This window comes from Ahaetulla prasina, chromosome 15 (assembly GCF_028640845.1).
Source record: "Ahaetulla prasina isolate Xishuangbanna chromosome 15, ASM2864084v1, whole genome shotgun sequence".
NCBI classification, from domain to species: Eukaryota; Metazoa; Chordata; class Lepidosauria; order Squamata; family Colubridae; genus Ahaetulla; species Ahaetulla prasina.
The window spans coordinates 1,208,180-1,223,564 of NC_080553.1; the positions used below are offsets into that span (position 1 = coordinate 1,208,180).

The 15,385-nt window shown below is 46.2% G+C and overlaps 1 protein-coding gene across 1 annotated transcript in view; it reads left to right on the forward strand.

The window, feature by feature from the left end:
• GUCD1 (guanylyl cyclase domain containing 1) overlaps window positions 1-15,385 on the forward strand; it is a 319,725-nt gene that overhangs the window by 38,508 nt on the left and 265,832 nt on the right. The gene's annotated exons all lie outside the window — the stretch shown is intronic.

Here is a 15,385-nt window from a genome sequence, read left to right on the forward strand (position 1 = left end):
CTATATCCCTGCAGGCTTCGGGGCTCCAGGAAGAGGCCTGGCCTTGTTTTGGTGTCCATTCCTCAAGGAGGTGGCCTGGCTGGACCTTTTGCTTTTCTATTCTTAGCCTGAACTTCCAACATTCCAGCCCCGCCCCCAACTCCCCATGGCTTGTTTGTTTGCAAAGCTGTCTTGCCCAAACTCTGTACGTGCACAAGGAGCTGACTCCGGGGTGGCTGGGATGAAGATTGGAAAGTTGATCCCACGAAAGGAAAGATCACTTGGGAAAAGGACTTTTTACAGCAGCTTAGCTCAATGGAGAAGGAAGCCCTTTTGCCTGCAGGGTGTTTCTTGGCATAACGCAAACTTTCTCAAGTACAAAATGCAATCAGAAATGCACACAGCGAAAAAGGCAGGAGGCCTGTTTGCTCACAGGAAGCTGTGGGTGTCCACAGAGGGGTCAAGGTGGCAGCCCCCAAACTGCTCCATGCGCGGGTTGTACGGCTATTCGTTTTCTTATCTGATCTATGTGGCGCCTCCATACTCGGTTGTCTTTTAACTCAACTAAGTATGATTTTGGACCGGTTGCTTTTATGATTTGCCCTGCTAGCCAACTTGGGCCGTCCCCATAGTTGCGGGCCCACACTCGGTCGCCTATGCCCATTTCTCTAGTTTTTTCCAGTTCCCCCTTGTAACCCTCTGGTGTGTAATGGGGATTTAAATGGTCCAGTGGGCACCGGAGCTTCCGTCCCATCAATAATTCGGCTGGGCTTCTGCCTGTAGCAGTGCTGGGGGTTCTGTGCTGAATAGCCAGAAAGAAGTCTATCTTTGTTTGCCAGTCGCCTGGCTTGAGTCTGGACAATGCCTCCTTAGCGCTCCGGACGGAACGCTCTGCAAGGCCATTCGACGCAGGGTGGAAAGGCGCAGAGAGGGCATGCCGGATGCCCTCCTCTGCCAAGTATTCCTCAAACTGGGTTGCCGTGGTGCGGGCGTTGTCGGATACTAGCGTGTCAGGCAACCCGTGGGTTGCGAATAGGTGCCTCAGGGCTGCGATTACTGCCTCGGCTGTCATGGATCTCATGAGAATGATTTCCAACCATTTAGAGAAAGCGTCGACTACCACTAGGAAGGTTTGGCCGTGGAAAGGGCCAGCAAAATCAATGTGGATTCTCGACCAGGGCCCTTGGGGTTTTTCCCATTCCCTGACTGGGGCCGTTGGGGGTAGAGGTCTGGACTCTTGGCAAGCCTGGCATTTTCCTACCCTCTCAGCAATTTCTGAGTCCATGAGTGGCCACCAAACATAACTTCTTGCTAGCCCCTTCATCCTTACGATCCCTGGGTGACCCTCGTGGAGGAGGTCCAATACCCTTTCCCTCAATTTCTCCGGGATCACCACTCGATCGCCCCATAGCAGGCACCCCCCTTGAGCCGAGAGTTCCCCACGTTTTTTTACAAATTCCTTAAAACGCTCGCCCGGCGCAGCGGGCCACCCTCTTTGTACCCAACCGAGTACAGTCCTCAAAGTAATGTCCCGGTATGATGCCCGAGCCACCTCCTTAGATGTGACTGGGCCAGAGTCCAAAGAGTCAATTAGCAGGATGGGCGCCCCCGGAGTGGGGTCTTCGATCGCCCCTGGTAGTGGGCATCTGCTTAAAGCGTCCGCATGCCCCACTTCTTTTCCCGGTCGATGCTGCAGCTTGTAGGAATAAGCGGCTAAAAAGATAGTCCATCGGGTCAATCGTGGCGAAAGTGCCACAGGCATTGGGCGGTCGCCAGCCAGTATTCCTAGCAACGGTCTATGGTCAGTAACAATTTCAAAGTCTCTACCAAAGACGTATTCGTGAAACTTTTTTACCCCTGACACAATTGCTAGCGCTTCCTTATCCAACTGGCTGTAGTTCCTCTCTGTGGAGGACATCGTTCTGGAGTAGAAGGCTATAGGGGCTTCTGTGCCGTTTGGAAGTCTGTGGCTGAGCACAGCCCCCACCCCGTAAGGGGAGGCATCGCAAACCAGTACTAATGGCAATGAGCTATGATACTGAATCAGTAGGCTATCGCTGGAGAGTAGGTTTTTTACTGCTTCGAAAGCCCTAGCTTCCGACTTTCCCCAAGACCAAACAGTATTCTTTCCCAGAAGCTTATGCAGCGGCTCAGCAACAGTCGCTTTGTTTTTAAAAAGACACAGAAAATTCACTAGCCCCAGGAATGCCTGTAGCTCTGTTTTGTTTGTGGCGCTGGGGCCTTTCTGATTGCCTTGACCTTGCTCTCAGTGGGGTGAATTCCTTTCTTGTCTATTCGGTAGCCCAAGAACTCGACGATTCTACCCCTATCTGGCATTTGTTCACTTTAACCTTTAGTCCGCTGACCGAAAATGCCCAGAACTTTTCTCAAACGCTCCCCCAATTCCTCTAAATTTTCGGCTGATATCAATACATCATCGAAGTAGGGGACTACTCCTGGGAGCCCTTGCAGAAGTCGTTCCATTAGATTTTGGAACAGTCCCGGTGCCACACTCACCCCAAATTGTAATCGGGTACACTTGAAAGCACCTGTGAGTCACAATCGTTTGGGCTTCGGCTGTGTTGGCGTCTACGGGCAGTTGTTGATAGGCTTTGAGCCAAGTCTAACTTTGCAAAGACTTGCCCTTGCCCCAACGAGTGCAGCAAGTGTTGCACCACGGGAACCGGGTAAGCGCTTTTCTGTAAGGCTTTGTTTAATGTCGCCTTGTAGTCAGCGCAGATTCTAACTGACCCATCTGGTTTGACTGGGGTGACGATTGGTGTCTCCCACTTTGCGTGATCGACTGGCACCAGAATCCCCTGATTTATGAGCTTATCTAGCTCTTTGTCAATCTTAGGTTTCAGGGCAAAAGGGACTCTCCTTGCCTTTAACCTAATGGGGGCTACCTGGGGGTCTAAGTTGAAGGAAATAGGGGTCCCCTTGTACTTGCCCAGGCAGTCTTTGAAGACATCTTCGAACTCGTTCATGAGTATGTCTTGTAGGTTACAGTCACTTCTGTAGATGCCAGTCACTCCCATGCCCAATGCACGGAACCAGTCTAGTCCCAACAAACTAGGCAGGGTCCCTTCGACGATCGTGATGGGCAGGGTCTTCTTGTGTGGTCCGTACTCGACTCGGACAGAGGTGGTCCCTCGAACAGGGATGCGATTCCCTTGGTAGTCGTGGACTCGTAGCCGTTGTGTTTGCAGGTGGCGCTTTGCGACTGACGGCAACGCTTTCGCCAAAGTGTCCCAGGACATGATGGTGATCGCTGACCCGGTGTCCACTTCTAGTCGGCACGGCACTCCTTCTATTTTTGGCTTGGTGAAGATCTTCTTCTCCACCCGGGTTGTGGCGCGGCCTATTATCACCGTCATTTGATTCGAGTTCGCGCCCTTTTTGTTTGAGCCAATCGCGGGTCGCCTTGCCGATCCCGCGCTCTGATTGGCCGATTTGAATTTTCGGCGGGAAGGTTGGGGAGCTCGACAGACTTGAGCTAGGTGCCCCTTCTTCTCGCACCGCCGACATGTAGCGTCCTTAAACTTGCAGTGTTGGCGTTGGTGTGGACCTCCGCAACTTCCGCATTCGTCCCTGTCTTCTTTGCCGCGTTTCTCGGTTCGGCAAACCCCTTCCTCATCCTCACCGTCGGATTCGGTCTGGATCTCTTCTTGGTGCACCGGGGTTGATTTTGTGCTCGCCTTCGGTGTGAGTGGCTGTTGCAGGGTCTCCGCCGCTTGGGTGGACATTTCATGCGCTCTGGCTTCGTCCAAGGCGTTTGCCAGCGTTAGATTGCTTTTCGATAGCAGTCGCCTCCGCAAACGCATGTCTCTGACCCCACGGATGAGTTGCTCCAGCAGCGCCTCGTCTAGGTCTCGGTACCCACAGTCTTTGGAGGCTTTCCGCAGGGCGGCCATGTAGTCGCCGATGGTTTCGCCCTCTCGCTGTCGGCGCTCTCCAAATTCAAAACGCCGCACGTATTTGGACGGCGTTGGCGCGAAATGGTTTTTTAGCAGGGTTTGCAGAGTTTGCCACGATACCGATTGTACCGGCGTTGGCTCTGCCAGGGCTTCCGCGATGTCGATGACCTCGGGACCGCAGTGGCTCAAGAAGTATGCCCTTTTGCGGTTGTCTGGAACTCCTTGCAGTTCGTTTGCTTCTAGAAAGCTTTCGAAACGGGTCATGTACGTTCCCCATTTCTCTCTGGCTGGGTCAAACGGCGCGGGCGGAGTGTAACTGGCCATCTCCGCGTTTCTGCCCTGTGTTTGCTGGGTTCGGTTCTTCCGTGCTTCAGCTCGGTTCTAGTGCTCCTTAGCCTCGAGATCCCATCCTCGTCGCCAGTGTTATGTTCGGGAAGTAACGAGGCTGGAGACCAGGGTAGTGACAACAGCTCTTTAATATAGGGTGAACCCAGCAACAGGCTGGGGAAAAACCTCTCCTTATATACTGTTTAACCGGCGGCTTCAACCAATCAGCAACGTGCTTGTTTCCCGCCAAAACATTTAAAGGTACATAACAGTGTCGATTGTCCCATTGTAGCCACCATCTTCACAACATTGATCACAACCGGCAGATACCCCTGGAAAGCAATTCACTTGCTGAACTTCATGTCAGCAAGAACAATTAACCAGTGAATGGCTTCCCTCCATCCAGCCAGATGGGGGCTCCATCACTGGAGGTTTTTAAGAAGAAATTGGTCAGCTGTTTGTCCAGAATGATAAAGGATTTCCTACTTGAGCAGGGGGTTGGACTAGAAGACCTCCAAGGTCCTTTCCAAATCTGTTATTCTGTATTCAAACAGCCTGGAAAGCATAGCCGAAGTCAGCCGGTGGATCGCAGCACATTATGGCATGATGCCGAGTTTTGCTTTCAAATGGGATGGAAACGTTCAAGTTAATCCTAAATTTATATTAATTTTTGTTATAATTTGGGGAATGGGCCGTAATAGCTCAGGCTGTTAGAGCCTGTTATTAGAACACAGTAGCCTGCAATTACTGCAGGTTCAAGCCCGGCCCAAGGTTGACTCAGCCTTCCATCCTTTATAAGGTAGGTAAAATGAGGACCCAGATTGTTGGGGGGGCAATAAGTTGACTTTGTAAAAATATACAAATAGAATGAGACTATTGCCTTATACACTGTAAGCCGCCCTGAGTCTTCGGAGAAGGGCGGGGTATAAATGTAAACAAAAAAAAAAAAAGGCAAGTACAGGAGGTGTATATTTTAAGTGCATCGCAATTCCTTTGGTCCTTGTGCAATGCTACTGCCTTCTGATTCCCTTTTAAAAAATAAATCTGATAGCCAAGTTGAATCTCCCTTTCCCAGCCCCACTCCCAGTTCATCCTTCTTGCACTGTTTTCACGAAAGAAAAAGAGAAGAAATAACCAGTTTCCCAGATGGAGCGTGTCTTTGGTTGCCTTAAGAAGCACAGCCTGGAGATAACTACAAGCAAACCCTGCATTTAGGCCAACCCGGGAAAATGAGCATGCAAGTACTTCTGGTAGCCCAGTGTGGTCAATATTTTCCACATCTGCTTTTCTCCACTTCTGCAGCAAGAACTTTTCCCTTTAGCAAGAGATGCAAAGGTTGAATCCAGATGTGCTTCAGAGCAAAACCCGAGGCTCCCAATCCTCAACTCCATCCATTGGGGATCAGGGCCCGGGTGCTGGCACTGGGTGAACTGGGAATTTTCTCTGAAATCAGTCTTTGCCTTGGAAACTGTTTTCAGGGGACAATCCTGGATGGGTGAGAGTTTGGGTGATGATTCAGAAAAAATGAGCCAGACTATTCCAATTATAATATTTGAAGAAAAGTAAGTAAGAACTTTATCAAAGTAAGTTGTGCTTATTGCTTGGTTGCAACATGTGTGACTCGGTTTGAGAGAAAAAATGATTGTAGCAAAAAGAAGTGAGAAAGAATTTTTTCCATATGGAAGCTTAATCCTCTCTCTCCCCCCCCCCCCGCCTTTTATGGCTCTTGCAGCGCAACTCTTCCTGTCGCCTCTGGATCAAAGGCTGAGGGTGAAGCTTCTCTGAAGCCAGGATGTGGGTCACACAGGCTCAGAGTGTTCCTCCCCCAGGAGGGAAGTCTATTCTGAGCTGAAATCCTGCTCTGACTCACCCCACTCTTCCTTGGAACTATGACCTCCCAGAATCCCATATCCACACCTAATTATTGGGCCTGGGAAGGTCATCTCACAGGGCAGAGATTGACCATCTAGGATCCAGACGAGGGAAATCTGCCTCCAGCCACCAGGACAGTCTCACCTGCTTTGGACAAAGGTTTCTGTGGCTCACAAGCGGCTCTTCCCTCCCTGCTCCCAGGTGAGGCTCTTTCCAGCACCTGCTAGAAGAAAAGCTCTGAGTCTGCAAAGCCTCAAAGAAAGACGGCATTCTTGGACACTCCTGGCTGGTTTTTAGGTTCAGATAAATATGGATCTATTTACAGGAGAATTTTAATAGATCTCAGCTTAACCAGATTTTGCTGAACATTGTGAAGAAAAAAATTGCCTTTCAATTGCAGCTCCATGATCATCATCTTCTAGAAGGGACGGTTGTCTCCTGGCCAGACAGCTGCCTTTCGAGACCAGAATCTTTGCTGAAACACACATTTTTTTAGTTGTGATCCACATGGGGACACACCTGACGCAGCCTTACAGCCACTGCAAGGACTGAATCTCCGGGCGGGAGTGTGAAGGGTCTGGGTGCAGAGGGGTGTCCCTCCCTCCCACTATTTCTTATAAATCTTAATGCAGCCTGTTTCTTTCATACATACAAACATACAATATTCCATACAATCATATAATACATTTAGAAATGATTAACATTCTGTTATTTATATAGATTAGAATATTTAGAATAGAAAAAAATTGTTCTATCAGTTAATTACTGTTTAGGATGGCATAAAATGCATCCACTGCAGCTCACATCAAAATAATAGCCTCTATACAAAGTTTGAAGCTGGTTACATATTAAAACCTTCCTTCTTTATTGGTTAGTATGTGCACACGTGTGCAATGCTTTCTTCATGCCTTTCTGCTGAAGAACCTAGTCTGGGGGAGTGACACAGAGAGACCCTGAACATCTGTCTGCAGAAATGGAGCCTCCCCCAACCATTTGGATTCTGCAACTGTGGAAGGCCTTTGTGGGACTCAGAGAAAGTCCCGTTGCAACTCACGAGAACCAGAAGGCGGAGTTTTCTAAATATGAGCCAATGAAATCCTAAATTGCATTAACAGAGGGATACAATTAAGATCAAGTGAGGTACTAATACCACTCTATAAAGCTTTAGTAAGACCACACCTAGAATACTGCATCCAGTTTTGGTCACCACACTATAAAAAAGATGTTGAGACTCTAGAAAGGATGCAAGAAGAGCAATCAGGATGATTAGGGGACTGGAGGCTCAAACATACAATGAACAGTTGCAGGAACTGGGCATGGCTTGTCTAGTGAAGAGAAGGACCAGGGGAGACAGGGTAACACTCTTCCAATATCTGAGGGGCTGCCACAGAGAGGAGGGGGTCAAACTGTTTTTCAAAGCACCCAAAGGTCAGACAAGGCATAATGGATGGAAACTGACCAAGGAGAGATTCAACCTAGAAATGAGGAGGAACTTGCTGACAGTGAGAACAATCAACCAATGGAACAGAAGTTGCCTTCGGAAGTTGTGGGAGCTTTATCACTTGAGATTTTCAAGAAAAGATTGGACTACCATTTGTCAAAAATTGTGTAGGGTTTCCTGCTTTAGCAGGGGGGGGGGTTGGACTAGATGACCTGTAAGGTCCCTTCCAACACGGTTAATCTGTCTGTTTAATGGGGGGGCACCTTCTAAACTGACCTGGTTTAAACTGCAGCTTCTAGCGGAAGTAGGCAAGCTCCTCCCAGAAATAATGATGCCAAGTGAGGGGAATGTGACTGAGAAAGGTATGTTTGCAAGGAATAAAGAGCACAACTTCTTCAAAATATGTGTTTTTATATGTGTAGGAAACACACATGTGCATTGAGGTCCAGAAATGTGAGCAACAGCATACAAGCTGAGCATTGGGAGAATGTGCCTTATCAACCCTCCACCCACTACCAACTTTCCTCCTAGCTGAGTCCTGCCCACTGTGATCAAAGGATGTGGAGGGAGCTGTAATTCTGTAACAAAGGAATCTCCTAACGCACCTGGGCTACACCAACAGCGTAAGTTATGACGTTTAGCCAAACTGTTCTTCATTTGTTTGCCACCCTGAGTTCCTTGGTGGATGGGTGGCCATATCAATAGATTAAGTAAAATCAAGCAAATGAAGAAATACAAATCCAAGGACACTGATCCATGCAGCACCTTCAACTGACCCACAAGCACGTGATTTACCTGCACAACTTAACTTTTACTAAGGAAGGAAGGAAGGAAGGAAGGAAGGAAGGAAGAGGAGGAGGGAGAGAGCGAGATGGAAATGAGAAGGAGGGAGGCAGGGAAGGAGGGAGGGAAACAGGAAGGCAGGCAGGCAAAGCACATTCCTAGTCAATTGGTGGAGAGTCTTGGTCTTTTTAACCATCCTCCAACCCTACACAAATAGTTACCATTAGTAGAATAGAATAGAATAGAATAGAATAGAATAGAATAGAATAGAATAGAATAGAATAGAATAGAATAGAATAGAATTCTTCATTGGCCAAGTGTGATTGGACACACAAGGAATTTGTCAGTGCATACGCTCTCGGTGTACATAAAAGAAAAGTTATGTTCATCAAGAATCATAAGGTACAACACTTAATGATAGTCATAGGGAAACAGTCAATATAAATCGATACAAGCAGCAAAGTTACAGTCATACAGTCACAAGTGGAAGGAGATGGGTGATAGGAACGATGAGAAGATTAATAGTAGTGCAGATTTAGTAAACAGTAAATAGTTTGACAGTGTTGAGGGAATTATTTGTTTAGCAGAGTGATGGCCTTTGGAAAAAAACTGTCCTTGTGTCTAGTTGTTCTGGTGTGCAGTGCTCTATAGCGTCGTTTTGAGGGTAGGAGTTGAAACAGTTTATGTCCAGGATGTGAGGGATCTGTAAATATTTTCACAGCCCTCTTTTTGACTCGTGCCATTTTTTTTTCTGCAGTTCTAATTATCCTCTGAAGTCTGTGTCTGTCTTGTTGGGTTGCAGAACCAAACCAGACAGTTATAGAGGTGCAAATGACAGACTCAATAATTCCTCTGTAGAACTGTACCAGCAGCTCCTTGGGCAGTTTGAGCTTTCTGAGTTGGTGCAGAAAGAACATTCTTTGTTGTCCTTTTTTGATGATGTTTTTGATGTTGGGTGTCCATTTTAGGTCATGAGATATGGTAGAACCTAGAAATTGGAAGGTCTATACTGTTGATACTATGTTGTCTAGTATTGTAAGAGGTGGTAGTATGGTAGGGTTTCTCCTAAAGTCCACCATCATTTCTACGGTTTTGAGTGTTCCAGATTGTTCTGGTCGCACGATGAGGCTAGTTGTTCAACCTCCCATCTGTATGTGGATTCATCATTGTCTCAAATGAGACCAATCATTGTTGTGTCATCTGTGAACTTCAGTAGTTTAACAGATGGATCGTTAGAGATGCAGTCATTGGTATACAGAGAGAAGAGAAGTGGGGAGAGCACACAGCCTTGGGGGGCCCCTGTGCTAATTGTACAGGTATTTGATGTGATCTTGCTTAGCTTCACCTGCTGCTTCCTGTTTGTTAGGAAGCTTGTGATCCACTTACAAGTCTGTTCCGGTACCTGTAGCTGGTTTAGCTTAGTTAGAAGAGTGTCTGGAATGATGGTATTCAATGCTGAACTAAAGTCTACAAAGAGGACCCTTGCGTAGGTCTTTGGAGATTCAAGATGTTGTAGGATATAGTGCAGAGTCATATTAACAGCATTATCTGTTGATCTATTTGCTCGGTATGTAAATTGCAGGGGGTCTAACAGCGGATCTGTGATGGTTTTCAAGTGGACAGCATTAGCCTTTCAAAGGTTTTCATAACTACAGATGTTAGAGCAACTGGTCTGTAGTTGTTCAGTTCCTTGATGGTGGGCTTCTTCGGCACTGGGATGATGGTAGAGCATTTGAAGCAAGAAGGAACATAGCACATTTCTACCAATTTATTGAAGATTCGGGTAAAGATGGGGGCCAATTGCTCAGTACAGACTTTTAAGCAAGAAGGAGTTATCTTCTCTGGGCTTTTCCTGGCTTTTGTCTGTGAAATAGGTCTTGCACTTCCTTTTCTGTGATCACTAGGGGTTGTGAACCCAATGAGGTGGGGTCAATTGTAGGAGGCTTGGCTGTTGTTGGTGTGTCTGAGATGGATGTTGTGGAGATAGGTGGCTATAGTTTCCTTTCAAACCTGCAGTAAAACACGCTTAGATCATCTGCCAGTTGTTGATTTCCTGGGAAGGAGGTTTGCCATAGCTGGTGATATTTTTAAGAGTTTTCCACATGTTTGCTGGTTCATTGTTGAGAACTGATTCTTTAGCTTTTCAGAGTAGCCTCTTTTTGCTGCTCTGATCTCCCTTGTTAATATATTTCTGGTCTGATTGTACAGCATTTTATCATCTTTTCTATAGGCTTCCTCTTTGGAATGATGTAGCTGCTTAAGTTTAGCTGTGAACCAAGGTTTATTGTCACTGTATATTTGCAAGTTCCTGTTGGGTACGCATAGGTCTTCACAGAAGCTGACATATGATGTTACAGTATCTGTGAGTTCATCCAAGTCTGTAGAGGTATCTTCAAAAATATTCCAATCAGTGCAGTCAAGGCAGGCCTATAGCTTTAACTTTGCCTCCTCAATTTAAGTCTTTAATTCTTTAAAGTCTTTAAAGTTTTGTGATTTTAAGTCTTTGCCTCTAAGCAGGTACAAGGTGAATCATGCAATGATCAGAGTGTCCCACAGCTGCTCGTGGTGAGGATCAATAAGCATCTTTTAGTGTTGTGTAGCGATGGTTTAAAATATTCTTGCCTCTAGTGGGACAATTGACATGCTGAAAGTATTTTGGTAGCTCTTTCCTTAAGTTTGCCTTGCTTAGGTCTCACATAATAATGGTCAGTGAATTGGGGTATTTGGCTTCAGCCTCCATAATGTGGTCAGCTAGAGTTCGTAATGCCTTGTTTACACAGACTTGTGGGAGGGACATAAACAGTAATTAGTAGAAATGAGAACTTGTGTGGACAATAAAATGGTTTACAGTTGATAAGTAAAGAGACTACATTTTCATCACAGAATTTATATATTATAGTTATATCCTGAGACCAGCTGTTTTTGATATATAAGCATAAGCCTCCTCCCTTCTTTTTACCCGATGATTCTGCAATTCTGTCTGCTCTATGTATCTGAAACCCTGGAATTTGCATGCTGTTGTCATTAATATCATCATGTAACCAGGTTTCAATAAAGCATAGGGCAGCTGCGCTGTGAAAATCAGAGTTGCATCTGTTTAGAAGGAGTATTTCATCCATCTTGTTAGCAAGTGAACCAATGGTGAAATCTGAACCAGTTCATTGGCTGCACATGCGCGCTGCACGTGCATGCACAGTGCACACCACGCACTAAATGTGAGGTGCGCGCACGCAGCACATGCCAAAAGGAGGCATGGGTTAAGTAGAACAGTGCATGCGGAAGGGGATGGCGTGCGATCTTTTTTTTTTTTACTTATAAAAGCATTTTTTTACAACCTATTCGGCTGAATAGGCTCTGATGATCGTGCGGCTCAGCTGTGATCATCAGAGCCTTTTTTTTACTTTTTAAAAGCATTTTTTTAAAAAAAGCAGCAAGCGGGCAAGCAGGCAACCGGGCGATTGGGTGGGCATGGGCTGGGGGGGTGGATTTTTGCTACCGGTTCACCGAACCAGCTGCCGCCATCCCTACTGGATTGGCCAAATTGGGAGCATTTCACCCCTGAAGTGAACGTAAATTTGTCAGGAAGATCGAAGGCAGAGCAGTTCTATTTCCCCTATTCCTTAGCTTATTTAAAATTCCCACCCTTTTACCTCATCTCCATTTCCTCCGTTTGGTTTTCTTGGTAATCCATAGGTCCGGGGAAATTGCTTCTTCTAATAGAAGATGGAAGAATGAATGTGAAGAATGACATTTTACATTCCCATTTCAGTTAACAAGTACGTGCTCTATCTAAGGCCTTCATTTCATTTGGCTCCCTTCTTGCCCAAGTATTGATTGGTCACGTGGCCCACTGACTTTGCCCCTTATTAAGATACAAATAATTCCCTCCGCCCCCTCCCCCCACTCCCTGCCTGTCTGCAGCCCCCATCAGAAAAGATGGATCTGCTTCTGGGCATTTGCAGTTGTGGGCCAGCTGGATTCTCTCCCTCCAGAAGAGCTCAGTGTTGGGACCATTTTATCCCATTATGCTCTTCCTCCCTTGGAAGCATCAATCGGGCAGTGACCTGTGCTGGACAGATGCAAGAATTGGACCTGCTCCTGGGAGGTCAGAGCTGGCCCCCCCAGTGGGACCTGCTCCCTCTTCCTGGAGATCTGGAGGTAAGTCACCTTCCCAGGTAGGTTTATTCTGCAGAGCAAAACAAACTGCAAAGCAGCAGAAGAGCCTTGAAGCTGCACTTGGCCAAAAGTTGATTCGGTTTCATTCTGCCCCCCAAGGACCAAGCAAAGCCTTTTTTTCATGACAGCTGCTTTTTGAACTACTAGAAGCAATTGCCACTGGTGGCCAGGCCTTGATGTGGAGAGTGGAGAGGCTGGATAAAATGAGGAGAAGCTGCTGTGGCCACCAATACATGCCCACTGCCATTATGGGAAGCTGCCACTGACTCTTCTTAGGCAGAGCAGCCAGGAGGCTACGCACCTCTTCCCCTCGTGAATGTTTCCTCATCCCTTTAAAAATCCAGCCATGATGGTGGCCACCACCACATCTACAAGAGAGGATCTCTCTCCAGTCAATCTCAGCTCCTGGACGCGTCCAAGTTCTTTTCTAAACAGCTCCAGCTTTCTTTCACAATTTCCTTATTTATTTCTCCCTCCCTAAGATGATCAAAGGCCTGGAGACTAAAACATAGGAAGAATAGCTGCAGGATTTGGGTTTGGCTAGTCTAAAAAGAAGAAGAATTCGGGGCGATATGATAGCAGTGTTCTGGTATTTGAGGGGCTGCCACAAAGAAGAGGGAGTCAAATCATTCTCCAAAGCACCTGAGGGCAGGACAAGAAACAATGGATGGAAACTAATCAAGGAGAGAAGCCACCTGGAATTAAGGAGAAACTTCCTAACAGAGAGGACAATTAACCAGTGGAACAGAAGTTGCCTTCAGACGTTGTGGGTGCTTCATCACTGGAAGTTTTTAAGAAGAAGCTGGACAGCCCTTATCTGAAATAATATAGGTTCTCCTGCTTGATCAGGGGGCTGGACTAGAAGACCTCCAAGGTCCCTTCCTTCTATTTCTATTATTTCTATTTTATTCTAGATACCCTTTGCTCCTCTGGTCTTTTAACCTTCAGTTTTCTCTTTTTCTTTCATCTTCCACCCACCTTCAGATCAGGCCTGCTCCTGTTCCTCTAGATTGCAAGATCAGACAAAATCAGTTGGATACACAACTTGCTGCAACCCTTTTGAAAAGTAGCAGCAGAAATATCTGGCAAAACCAATTCCACCTAATTCCCATGGTTTTTGTATAATTAAAGAATAGAATCTTGCCTCCTCCCGTTAGTGCAGGTCACATTGTCCATGCATTGTTATGGGAAAATGTCCAAGTCTTTGCTGGACACCTGTTTAAATGGCCTTGGTTCCCATGGGACAATTTCTTGTTGTCTGGAACTGGCATTCCAAACCCGCCTTCACCTCCCCCCCCCTGGTTTTGTGGTAAGCTGAGAAGCAAAAATGGCCATGACAGCATAAGCTTGCTTCAAACTTGGCAGGTTTCCCTTGCTCAGTCATATCTGACTCTAGAGGGCAGTGCTCACCTCCGTTTCTTGGCCAAGGGAACCAGCATTGTCTGAAGATGCTACAGGGGTCAGGTGGCCAGCATGGCTATATGCCAAAGGCGCACGGGACGCTGTTACTTTCCAACCAAAGTGGTACCTATTTATCTACTCGCATTTCCATGCTTTCGAACTGCTAGGTGGGCAGGAGCTGGGGCAAGGAACGGGAGCTCATCCCATTGTGCGGCGCTTGGGTCTTGAGCTTTCTAACTGACAATCTCAGCATTTTTAACCGCTGAGCCATTGCAACCCTCTCAGTTGCAAAACAAAGAAAAACGGATAGAAAATAAGAAAAGGAGACAAGGGAAGGAAATCGAAAAAAATACAATTACAGGTAGTCCTCAACTTATGACTACAGTTGAGCCCAAAATTTATGTTGCTAAGTGAAATATTTGTTAAGTGAGTTTGCCCCATTTTCCAACTTTTCTTGCCACAGTTGCTAAGTGAATCATTGCAGTTGGTAAGTTAATTACATGGTTGGTAAGTGAATCTGGCTTCGCCATTGACTTTGCTTGTCAGCAGCTTGCAAAAGAGGATCACGTGACCCCAGGACACTATAATGGTCATAAATATGAACCATTTGCCAAGCATCTGAATTTGGATCCGAATTTTGATCGTGGGACCACAGGGATGTTGCTATGGACGTAAGTCTGAAAAACCGTCATAAGTCATTTTTCTCAGTGTTGTTGTAACTTTGAATGGTCACTAAATGAACTGTTGTAAGTCGAGGACTACCTGTATGCCTGCTGCCTTTCTATCCCATAGGTATCATTTTAATCTTTTTCCCAACCTCTTCATTCCCTTTTAACCCCCAAATCATCTTCTTTCAGCAAAACATGACACATCCATATAACGTTCCCAACTTTTCAGAAAAGTCTTGTCATTTTCCCCTCTGATTAAATTGCTCAGCTTCCTACATTTCTGCAAGTTCAGTTAGTTTTGTCACTGACTGTATTTCATTGTATTTCAATGTATTTCATTGCTTTTCCAGTTTTTTTGCATACAATGATCTTACCACAGTTACCGTATACAGTATTAATTTTCCATATTTCTTTTCTAATTCTTCGTCCATGAGATCCAGTAGGGATAATTGTGGTAAATGTTACCAATTGTGGTGGATTGAAGGTTAAAAAAAGGCAACCGTTCCCAGAAACAATCCCTCTCACTTTCTCAGGGACCAGGTGGAAGGGCGCCTATCTCTGACCTCTTCCAGGAGGCTTATGAATTATGCCTTGATGAGGAAATACTTTTCTTAAGCCCAGGGAGGTTGTCAAAGCCATATGTTTTCAGAATGCTGTATAGCAACTAGCCAGAAGTCAACAACAAAGGAGGCTTAAAAAAGCTCAAAATAAATAGAACTTAAATAAACAACATTCCTGGGGGCAGCAGTTGGGGTTTCAGGGAATTAATGATGGTGGAGAACTTCTCCGGCACCAGAGGGCCTCCTTGCCCGAACTTCCTG